General features: G+C 42.6%; 1 long non-coding RNA gene across 1 annotated transcript; it reads left to right on the top strand.

The window, feature by feature from the left end:
• Positions 1–1,889: 1,889 nt before the first annotated feature.
• Positions 1,890–10,526, top strand: LOC149470324 (uncharacterized). Its single transcript, XR_016309180.1, has 3 exons — positions 1,890–2,048; positions 9,324–9,491; positions 10,081–10,526. It is a non-coding gene; the product is annotated as an uncharacterized LOC149470324 (long non-coding RNA).
• Positions 10,527–11,870: the final 1,344 nt, after the last annotated feature.

Raw genomic sequence — 11,870 nt, 5'->3', positions numbered from 1 at the left:
ATTCTTAGGTCCGATTTTCGAACGAAAAATCGTTCGAAAATCTACCAATGTATGGCCGACCTAAGGATCTACCTAGCAAGATCACCAGGTATTATTTCATTGAAAAGTGATGATTTCAAGCCCAACTCCAGGATTCTAGCAACTCCCACCCGAATTCCTCACCAACAACTGGTATGAAAAAAGCAATTCAAAAACTTTATTTAGGATCTGTTCACATGGGGCGATTAGCTGCGTGCCCCATGCATTTATTTTTTACTCTCACAGGGATACACAGGTGTTGCATGCATCCCCAGGCCAGCGTCCCATTGCTGTCTATTGGGACACTTAGCTGCAGGGACACCGCCGCAGTGTATCAAGTTAACATGCTGGTGCAGGTCTATAACCGGTGGCACAGCTCGAGCAAACATTTCCCAGCAGGCTGGTTGTACAGAAGTCAGTTGCGAGATGGACTATAGATGGGTTGAAATTCAGCCAGTCCCTGCTGAACCAGAAGAATTTCGGTAAATCTCTGACCTGCTTTACGAAGAGCTGTTTGCAATCAAGACTGAGGAGTAAGGTAATTGGTGTACAATGCAATGTTTACATTTAATTTTTACCTGAAGTTGGACTTTAACCGCTTTCTTGCCGCCCAATAGCAGAAATACTGCAACAAGGTGGCAGGGCTGCTCAAAATCATGTATATATGTGATTTTGCATTTCCGGGTAGGGGGCTTCAGCTGTCGATCACCGGGCCCTGGCTGGTGATTTCCCGCCGGCACCCGGCAATCGCCGAGTATCACTGACAGGGGAGAGGTCTGTATGTAAACAAAACAAATCTCTCCCCTGTCAGCTACAGCACACTGCTTTGTATTGCTCTGCATATGTGCTTACACAGTACAACGCACACATACACAATAGTAAAACAGCAAACAGCACACAATTAACCTTTTGATCGCCCCAGATGTTAACTCCTTCCTCCCCAGTGTCATTAGTACCAGTATATATACCACCATTTGTAAATGCTATAACTTTCACGTAAACCAATTCATTTACACGTAGTGGGATTTGTTTTAGTAAAGACATGTAGCAGAATACATTTTGGCCTAAATGTATGGCGAAATTAGATTTTTTTTTTTTTCTGGACATGTTTAATAGCAAAAAGTAAAAAATATTGTTTTTTCTCAAAATTGTCTTTTTTTGTTTATAGTTCAAAAAATTAAAAAACTCAGAGGTGATCAAATACCGCTGAAAGAAAGCTCTATTTGTGGGAAAAAAGGAAGTAAATTTAATTTGGGTGCAGCATTGCATGACCGCGCAATTGTCAGTTAAAGTAACACAGCGCTGTATCGCAAAAAATGGCCTGGTCAGTAAGGGGATTAAATCCTCTGGAGGGCAAGTGGTTAACAACACTGAAAATGACTTTTTGAATTACCATATTAAAGCATATATGAGATTTTAGTGATTGGGTTCACATCTTCTTTTAAACATCTCCAGCACCTCTGTTCAAATTAGTGTCTCCAACAGAGATGACTACATACACAAATCCAAGTACCAGCCACAAATGAGATCTCCTTAAAAAAGAAGAGATGACAGGTTAGCAGTGCTGGTACATAAATGTGTGCCTATAATGATCATTAAGGAGCGCTGTTATGGCACCTTATGGATGATCTGTTGTCATCATCACAAGCAGATGTAACATAAAGTAACTAAAGGAATAATAGCACTGTATTACCGGGCAGCTGTTATCATCAATAATGCGGTTACTATATTTATAGCGGCGCAAAATGGAAACTATTAAATGTATCAGTTTTGACGTTTCCGTGGCTCTGATTGTTAAATGTTTCATGGCAAAAGCTGCTACCATAGTGACAGGGAAATGTCCCCATCTCTGCCCGCCCCTCTCCATTAGTGCTAGCTGGCTGGAAGGAGCATCACCCTGGACGTTGCCTTATCATCCTCCTCATCATCAGTAGCAGTTTGGTATGCTCAGCACGTCTGCTCATCACTCCCTCCTCTCTATCCAGCTGTCACAGCATACAGCATGCCTGGATCTGCCATCCCTCTAATAGGTAACTACTGCCTTTGTATAGGAAGAGCAGAAAGCAGACCCATGCTTTAGAAGTAGTACACATCTACTTTATGCATCATGATTTGCATGATTGTTTATACAATTGATATATAATATTGCTGTATGTAATGGAAAAAGAGTTCTGACGTCCACCCTTACAAAATATGAATTGCACTTTAAGACCGGGTTCACACTAATGCGGTGCGGGAAATGCTGTGAATCCAGTGCGTTTGCCGCACCGCATTGCATTCTCATGGCGTTCATGTGATCTGGTGCAGATGTCAAGGTCGATTGATAGTACATATCTACTTTATGCATCATGATTCGCATAATTGTTTTTATACAATGTATATATAACATTGCTGTTTGTAATGGAAAAAGTGTTCTGACTTCCTCCCTTACAAAATATGAATTGCACTTTAAGACCGGGTTCACACTAATGTGGTGCGGGAAACGCTGTGAATCCTGTGCGTTTCCCGCACCGCATTGCATTCCCATGGCGTTCATGTGATCTGGTGCAGGTGTCAAGGTCGATTGATAGTACATATCTACTTTATGCATCATGATTTGCATAATTGTTTTTATACAATGTATATATAATATTGCTGTATATAATGGAAAAAGTGTTCTGACTTCCTCCCTTACTAAATATGAATTGCACTTTAAGACCGGGTTCACACTAATGCGGTGCAGGAAACGCTGTAAATCCTGTGCATTTCCCGCACCGCATTGCATTCTCATGGTGTTCATGTGATCTGGTGCAGGTGTCAAGGTCGATTGATAGTACATATCTACTTTATGCATCATGATTCGCATAATTGTTTTTACACATAGTATATATAACATTGCTGTTTGTAATGGAAAAAGTGTTCTGACTTCCTCTCTTACAAAATATGAATTGCACTTTAAGACCGGGTTCACACTAATGCGGTGCAGGAAATGCTGTGAATCCTGTGTGTTTCCCGCACCGCATTGCATTCTCATGGCGTTCATGTGATCTGGTGCAGGTGTCAAGGTTGATTGATAGTACATATCTTCTTTATGCATCATGATTTGCATAATTGTTTTTATACAATGTATATATAATATTGCTGTATGTAATGGAAAAAGTGTTCTGACTTCCTCCCTTACAAAATATGAATTGCACTTTAAGACCGGGTTCACACTAATGCGGTGCGGGAAACTCTGCGAATCCTGTGAGTTTCCCGCACCTCATTGCATTCTCATGGTGTTCATGCGATATGGTGCAGGTAATCAAATAATAAATGTACATAAATCTTGCTCTGTGACAATACTTAAATACTGTATAAGTGCATATTCTGTGCTCAGAACGTATCGCTTTAAATTAAACACAATAACGCACAATTCCTCATACTGCCCATAATAACCATGCGTTATCTGAATCCTATCCACTGTACATTTATCTAATAACAGTGTCCCAATATAAATAAATGTTGGTGAACCATCCCTTTAAGACTCAGTGCTCCAAGTGCTACTGTGCAATCTCTCCTCTGTATACAATAATCCAGTGATTTCATGTGACCCCCAGTGTTAGATCCACCTCTGACACACTTATGCGCTCACCTTGTGGATTGACCCGAACCGTCAGGTCAAACCGCGCCTTTCCCTTTAACCCAGGCGGGTTTGCTGGTGTATCAATCTCCAACTCCTCCTGCACCTCCAAACTCTAAAATGCACCACTTGAAAGTTGACCAAAACCCTCAGGTCAAAAGCGCGCCTTTCCCTTTAACCCAGGCGGGTTTGCTGGTATATATTATTTCCAACTCCTCCTGCACCTCCAAACTCCAAAACGCACCACAAAAAATGGAAAAATGCTCCAGATGGTGAAGTATAACAAACCAGTATAAACTTCATTAAAACTCTTAAAATCGTCCACTCACATTTGTTTGTGTCCTCCTGGGACACTACAGGATCAAGAACTCTTTGTATAGTGATTCTGTGAATGTAACTGCATTGGATCCCCTATCCAAGACGGCAGTACGTATACTTCTTGTTATAGCTTGACGTCATCAGCGTGCCCTGCGCGTTACGTCACGACATGTGACTTCATCAGGACCACCATCTTGGATAGGGGATCCAATGCAGTTCTGAGCACAGATTATGCACTTATACAGTCTTTAAGTATTGACACAGAGCAAGCTTTATGTACATTCATTATTTGATTATATAGTATTACACTTCATTTTTGTATATTATTATTTGTGGGAACACTGTATATGTTAGCTGCAATATTTGATTATATTGATTTGGATAGGCATAGTGCGCTGTTTGTTTTCACATAATGATCTGGTGCAGGTGTCAATATCAAATTAATGACACTCCGAAACAGATCACAAAACAAAGTGTGATTGCCAGAAATCACATTGCAATAGTGAGAACACCCATACAATGCGATTCAGGTGTTGGTAAATAAGGATCTTGCACCTTTTTGGTGCAGATGAGATACAATTTGAGCCATACAAAATGTATGGCTCAAATCACATGGCACAGACATCACATGTAATTTGCAATGGAATGCTGTGCGATTCCTGTGCAAATGACTTGCATTGTCCAACATCAAATTAGTGTAAACCCGGTTTAAAGGGCTCATTCACACCATGGGGTTGATTTATTAAAGGTAAATATACAGTACTATGCACTGCAAGTGCAGCTACTTTATATCCGAGGGGAAGCTCTGAAATGAGGGGAAGCTCTGCTGATTTCTTTCATCCAATCACGCGCAAGCAAAAATGCATTTTTTTTTAAATTTTCCTTGTATGTTCCCCATCAGATCTAGAGCAACTGCACTTTCAGTGCACTCGCAGGGCACAGCCTATTTGCCTTTAGTATATCAACCCCCATATCTTGCTGAGCTGCGTTGATTTGCATAGATTTACACAGGCTCGACACAAGGGCATATAGAAAACTATTTTTTTATGTGCCCTGTTCAAACAATAACTCTACATTTGGTGGGTGTGTTGCAGTGCATAAAAATGCAGACAAGCCACTTTGGGGTTTATTTACTAAAGCTGGAGAGTGGAAAATAAGACTCCCTTCTGCATAGAAACCAATCAGCTTCCAGGTTTTATTGCCAAAGCTTAATTGAACAAGCTGAAGTTAGAAGCTGATTGGTTTTTATGCAGAAGGGAGTCTGATTTTGGACTCTCCAGCTTTAGTAAATAAACCACTTCATGTCAGGGGCGGACTGACCATTTGGAAACTTGGGCACCGCCCGAGGGCCCGGGGTCAGTAGGGGGCCCCATGAGATGCCCCTGGTACCTTTTTCATAGGCTTTTTTGAGTTTGGGCAAGGACACAGGGGCCCCATGATCCCCTATTGCCCGGGGGCCCCATGAGTTGTCAGTCCGCCCCTGCTTGATGTCATCACATCTCATTGCACTGTAGCTCCACTGCAGTGCACAGAAGTAAATGATATATCATGTGTGACATTTCAATATAGTTTAAAAAGAAAAGGTCAAAAGTGCTTTATGTTGAACCTCTTGGCATCCACATAACACATATGTGTGGGATTTAAAAAAGAAGTATGGGGATTTGTTTTTCCCCCCAATCATACTTCCCTAGGTGGATGCAGAATCGGTCCAATACTACATCTGTCCCCCGCCAGCTCTAAGTGTGAGAACTCAGCGATCACATGGCCACTGATCAATGAGTTCTCACAGTTGCTCCGAGCAGAGAGACTGTCTGCTGTCTGTCACTGCTGTGTGTTCTGCCACCCCCACGCTCATTGGAGCGCTGGGCTGTGGAGGGGGAGAAAGCAGCTGGCTCAGGCTCTCAGCAGATTCCTGAGTGGCTGAACCAGGTGCCACTCCAGATGCTAAGGTGGATCCCAACTTTAAAGTCAAGATCTTTCCCCAGCATGGATCGGCTGAGTGACATCAGCTGACAGCAGGCTTCAACCTGCTGTCAACTAAAAAAGGGTCACAGGCAGCTGCAGACTGACAACTCATGGGGCCCCCGGGCAATAGGGGATTATGGGGCAACCTGTGTCCTCACCCACACTCAAATCACACCCCAAAAAGCCTATGAAAGGTACCAGGGACATCTCATGGGGTCCCGTACTGACCCCGGGCCCTTGGGCAGTGCCCGAGTTCCCCAATGGTCAGTCTGCCCCTGATCACAGGGGTACAGAACGAACTGCACTCCTGTGATCCACAGGAGAATTACACCAAAAACAGCTTTGTACTTCTCCTTTAACACCCTCACATCACACATATGTGTCCATGGACAGCCAAGGTTTCTGTGATGAGAGTGTGCTTACTATGCAATACCAACATATAGACTGAGCTGTCATAGACAGCTCCCAGTCTCCAGTAATTATCAGGAGTCAGCAGGACAGTCTCCCAAACATGAGACTAGTGCGACAGCCAAACACAGTGATCACATAATCTGGCAGTCCAGCCTTCACCCCCCAGTGTAAAGACCACCTGTCTAGGATTCACCTGGGCAGTCCAGGGTTTGAATCATGTGCCCACGTTTCAAACCATTTTGAAACCTAAACACGTTATTGAGCCCTGACAGTGCAGTTGAAAGCTAAGAGTGTCTGTTACATTCTCTCTCACGCTGCCCAGATCCAACACAGTTCTCCCCAATCCTCCCCCTGCAGAGACAAGAAAGAAGAGAGAGAGCTGGATCTGCTCCTTCTCCTCCCTCCGCTCTCCTCCTGTGTCTGTCTGCCAACACTCCAATCCTGGCAGTGCTGTGCCTCAGAAAGAGGATGGGTGGGCAGGAAGTTTGAAGCCCAGCAGCAGCCAGCTACATGGTGGATGAAAGATGCCGATGGCTGAGCCTCCATCCTGGGTGAGTGGGCTCACTATTCATCCCCTGTCTGTGACTGAAGTCCCTCCCCTTCTCCCTCCTGCCTCTGAATCAGCACACTATTGTAAGGGGGCTCAGATGTAATGGGTGCTCTGCAGACGCAGATGTAATGGGGGCTTTTGTGAGAAGAGACCCCCTTACATCAGAGTCCACAGTGTTCCCACTTACATCAGAGTCCCCCTCCCTTTAAATCAGGGTTCCCAGAGCACCCCTTACATCAGAGTTCCCCTTTACATTAGAGACCACAAAGCTCCCCCTTACAGTGTAAGCAGAAATCATGCAGACTCAGATGTAAGGGGGGACTTTGCAGACTCTGATGTAAGGAGGACTCTGGGAACCCTGATTAAAGGGGAATGCTGGGAACTATGATATAAGTGGGGGCTCCGGGTCCCAGAGACCCCTTTACATCAGAGTTCACCTTTGCACCAGACTCTGCAGTGTTCCTTCTTACATCAGAATCACCACCTTTGAGTCATCCCCAAAGTTCTCCCCTGTACATCAGAGTCTGCAGAGTCCCCCCCCCCTTCTCTTACAGTGTAAGGGAACTCTGCTGATTCAGATATAAAGGGGAAACTGCAGATTCAGATGTAAGAGGAAACTCTGTGGATTCAGATGTAAAAGGGGGAATGCTACAGATTCAGATGTATAGGGGAACTCTGCAGCTTCATATATAAAGGGGGAACTCTGAAGCTGCAGATGTAAAGGGGGAACTCTGCAGCTTCAGATGTAAATGGAGAACTCTGCTGACTCTGATGAAAGGGGGTATTCTTGTGAAAAAAAAATGCTGTGTGCCGCTAAAGTGTTCGGGTTTGTCTTGAAGAAAATTAGGCAACCCTAGCAAAGACCCAGGGATGCCAACTCTGGGTGGGAAGAGGCTAAGAATGCAAAGCACTGCCCCTACTAATCAGACTCCAGCCCACAGACTAAAACGTCCTGCTATGAATGTGTACTGCTTTCCTGTCTGTGAAGGTGTAAAGCTCTTCCATCAATGAAAGTGTACATCTCGACTGTCTTTGAAGGTGTAAAACTCTCCTATCAATGATCAATGTCATTGGTTCAAATCCCAGCCACGGCACCTCCTGCCTGAAGTTTGCATGTTCTGCGTGGGTTTCCACCGGCTACTCCAGTTTCCTGCCACACTCCAAAGACATGCTGGTAGGTTAATTGGATCCTGTCTAAATTGGCCCTAATGTGTGAATGTAAGTTAGGGACCTTAGATTGTACGCCCCTTGAGGGTTAGGGACTGATGTGAATGTACAATATATATGTAAAGCGCTGCGTAAATTGACAGCACTATATAAGTACCTGGAATGAATAAATAAATAACTCTCCCCTCTATTAAAGTCTACAGCTCTTCTGTCTATAAAAGTGTACAACTTTTCCCTCTGTTAAAGTCTACAGCTCTTATGTCTATGAAAGTGTACAACTCTCCCTCTACTAAAGTCTACAGCTCTTCTGTCTATGAAAGTGTACAACTCTTCTCTTCATTAAAATCTACAGCTCTTCTGTCTATAAAAGTGTACAACTTTTCCCTCTGTTAAAGTCTACAGCTCTTATGTCTATGAAAGTGTACAACTCTCCCTCTACTAAAGTCTACAGCTCTTATGTCTATGAAAGTGTACAACTCTCCCTCTACTAAAGTCTACAGCTCTTCTGTCTATGAAAGTGTACAACTTTCCCTCTACTAAATTTTACAGCTCTTCGGTCTATGAAAGTCTATGAAAGTGTACAGCTCTCCCTTCTAATGTAGTCTGCAGCTCTTCTGTCTCTGAAAGTGTACAACTCTACCCTCTATTAAAGTCCACAGCTCTTCTGTCTATGAACATGTACAATTCTCCCTCTTCTGTCTATGAAAACACTGTATACAACTCCCCTCTACTAAAGTCTACAGCTCTTCTGTCTATGAAAGTGTACAACTCTCCCTCTACTAAAATCTACAGCTCTTTTATCTATGAAAGTGTACTTCTCTCCCCTCTATTAAAGTCTACATCTCTTCTGTCTATGAACATGTACAACTCTCCCTCTACTAAAGTCTACATCTCTTCTGTCTATGAAAGTGTACCACTCTCCCCTCTATTAAAGTCTACAGATCTTCTGTCTATGAACATATTAAAGTCTACAGCTCTTCTGTCTATTAAAGTGTGCAACTCTCCCCTCTATTAAAGTCTACAGCTTTTCTGTCTACGTATGAATGTCTATGAAAGTGTACAACTCTCCCCTCTAATATATTCTACAGCTCTTCTGTCTATGAAAGTGTACAACTCTCCCCTCTATTAAAGTCTACAGCTCTTCTGTCTATGAAAGTGTACAACTCTCCCCTCTAATATTGTCTACAGCTCTTCTGTCTATGAAAGTGTACAACTCTACCCTCTATTAAAGTCTACAGCTGCTCTGCCTATGAACATGTACAACTCTCTCTTTTCTGTCTATGATCCCTTAAGAAGTCCGGAAGTGATGAAACGCATCAGGAGACATGACGTCTGACGTAATTCTGCAAACCGGAAGTGGAGGAGCGGCCATTTTGACTATTGGAAAATCATGTATAACGTTCCTGGAAGCTGCTCAGGCTGAGTCATGGGAACTGATTGACGGTTTTTACTATCCCTAATGTAAGCATGTATATTAAATGTTTATTTATCCACTATATTGTGCTATATGGGCTTTTCTCTCTTATTGCATGAGGATGATGGAGTGATAAGGGCTTCCCTTAAGGATTGGAACCCCAAACACAGCATTCTGGAGTAAAAGTCTGAGAAGTAACTACAACACCTGAGTGTTCTCTGTTAAGGCTTGAAATTACTTTTGAGAGGGTAATTGTATGCATCTTTGCCATATAGAAGTGTTCACGGAGTGTTCACCTTTAATATACTTTATTTTTTCTTTTGCATATATTTTATTTTTTTATTTTCATTTAGTTGAGTTATTTATTTATTTTATTTTTGGTATATATATATATATATATATATATATATATATATATATATTTATTTTTGGTTTATGAGTGTACACTGTTTGCCACATTTATTTATTATTTATTTTATAGTGTACACAGAGTGATCTGACGATTCACGTGTTACTCACGTTTTTGAATCTTGGTTTGTTTTTCCCGTATTTGTGATAAGTATATACTTATTGGTTGGTAAAGTATATACCGATGTTATTGAGGTAATACACTATTTTAGTTTTATTTTTTTTTAGGTACTCACCTGATCTGGATTTATGGGAACATTAAAGTTGGACACAGAGGATTGATTTATTTTTGGACATCATTTATTATTTTATACGCATTGACTGACACAAAAAAGGTTTATAATATTTTTATGTCCATCCTGCCTATGTTGTTGTACATCCCCTGCCTTTGTAGGTGTACATCTCTCCTGTCTACGAAGGTGTACATCGCCCCTGTCTATGAAGGTGTACATCTCTTCTGTCAATGACGATATCTAGCTCTCCAGTCTAGGAAAGTGTCCAGCCTTCCTGTCTCTGAAAGTCCTCCTCCCTTTGGAGGAGCCTACGTGCTGACGTTACGCTGCCACTTCCAGGTGATGGTCCGGTGGCCATCTTTGTGAGTGTTTTTTTTACCATTTTATGTATTGAGCTCCACGTGGTTTGCTTTTAAATTTTAATAAACATACTACACCATATGAGGTTGTTTCTGGGCTCGGCCTCTGAGTTTACCCTTTAAGAGGAACCCTACCCTGAACACTGTGGGCTGAATATGGAGCAAATTTATCCCTGAGCGGCAGTTTTGTTTCCTTCTGATTTGTTACTGGCTTCTGGAGAGATCCTACCCCTGGACAGACCTGCTGGCTAGAGTAGTAGAATCAAGCAAATCATCCCGCATATGTCAGTCCATTTCATGCTGGTTTGACACTTGCTTCTCCTGTTTTTGGGATTATTTATGATTGCACACTAATTTGTTTGTTTGTTATTGGCTTATATATTTTTTACGTGAGAGTCACAGTTGTCACTGACATGTATGTGCCTTTATTGGGTTAATCACATCATACATTTAGGACTATCATCAATTCCTCTTATCTGGGGATTTTCTATTATTGTACGTTGGTTTTTACGTTTATATTCATACCTATTGCTATCCATTCACTTTCTTCAGCACTGCACATTACTGTTATTATTTGTTTGGTGGAGACAAAGGGTTTGCCACGTTGTGCCAGCTGCTGGGTATATTTGTTTCTTGCACTCACTACCTATTTTTTACAACTGTAGTACCTTGATAGGTTGCCACCTGTGCAATAAGTCTGTGAAATTTCCCTGCTACTAAATATTCCACGATCAATTGTTAATGGTATTATAACGAAGTGGAAGCAACTGGGAACAACAGTATCTCAGCCACAAAGTGGTAAGCCACAAAAAATGACAGCGCTGGGGCAGTGCATGCAGAAATAGCCTTCTGTCTGCCTTCTGTCTGAGTCAATAGCTAAAGACCTTCAAACTTCTAGGGGGCTTCAGATTAGCACAACAACAGTGCGTAGAGAGATTCATGAAATGGGTTTCTATGGCCATGTAGCTGCATCCAAGCCTATGCAAAGCATTAGATGCAGTGGTGTAAAGCACGCCGCCACTGGACTCTAGAGCAGTGGAGATGTGTTCTCTGTAGTAATGAATCACACTTCTCTGTCTGGCAATCCGATGGATGTGTCTGGGTTTGGCGGTTGTCAAGAAAACAGTGCTTGCCTGACTGCATTGTGCCAAGTGTAAAGTTTGGTGGAGGGGGGATTATGGTGGTAGGGGGGTTGGGCTTGGCCCCTTAGTTCCAGTGAAGGGAACTCTTAAGGCGTCAGCATACCAAGACATTTTGGACAATTTCACACTCCCAAGTTTGTGGGAACAGTTTGGGGATGGCCCCTTCCTGTTCCAACATGAGTGCCCACCAGTGCACAAAGCAAGGTCTATAAAGACATGGATGAGCGATTTTGAGGTGGAGGAATGTGACTGGCCTGCAAAGAGTCCTGACCTCTGATAGAACC

Source organism: Staurois parvus, unplaced genomic scaffold (genome assembly GCF_062004578.1).
Source record: "Staurois parvus isolate SC_StPar_1 unplaced genomic scaffold, SC_StPar_1.0 ptg000048l, whole genome shotgun sequence".
Lineage (NCBI taxonomy): Eukaryota > Metazoa > Chordata > Amphibia > Anura > Ranidae > Staurois > Staurois parvus.
The sequence above is the reverse complement of the archived record's forward strand: the minus strand, read 5'-3'. Positions and strand labels throughout refer to the sequence as shown.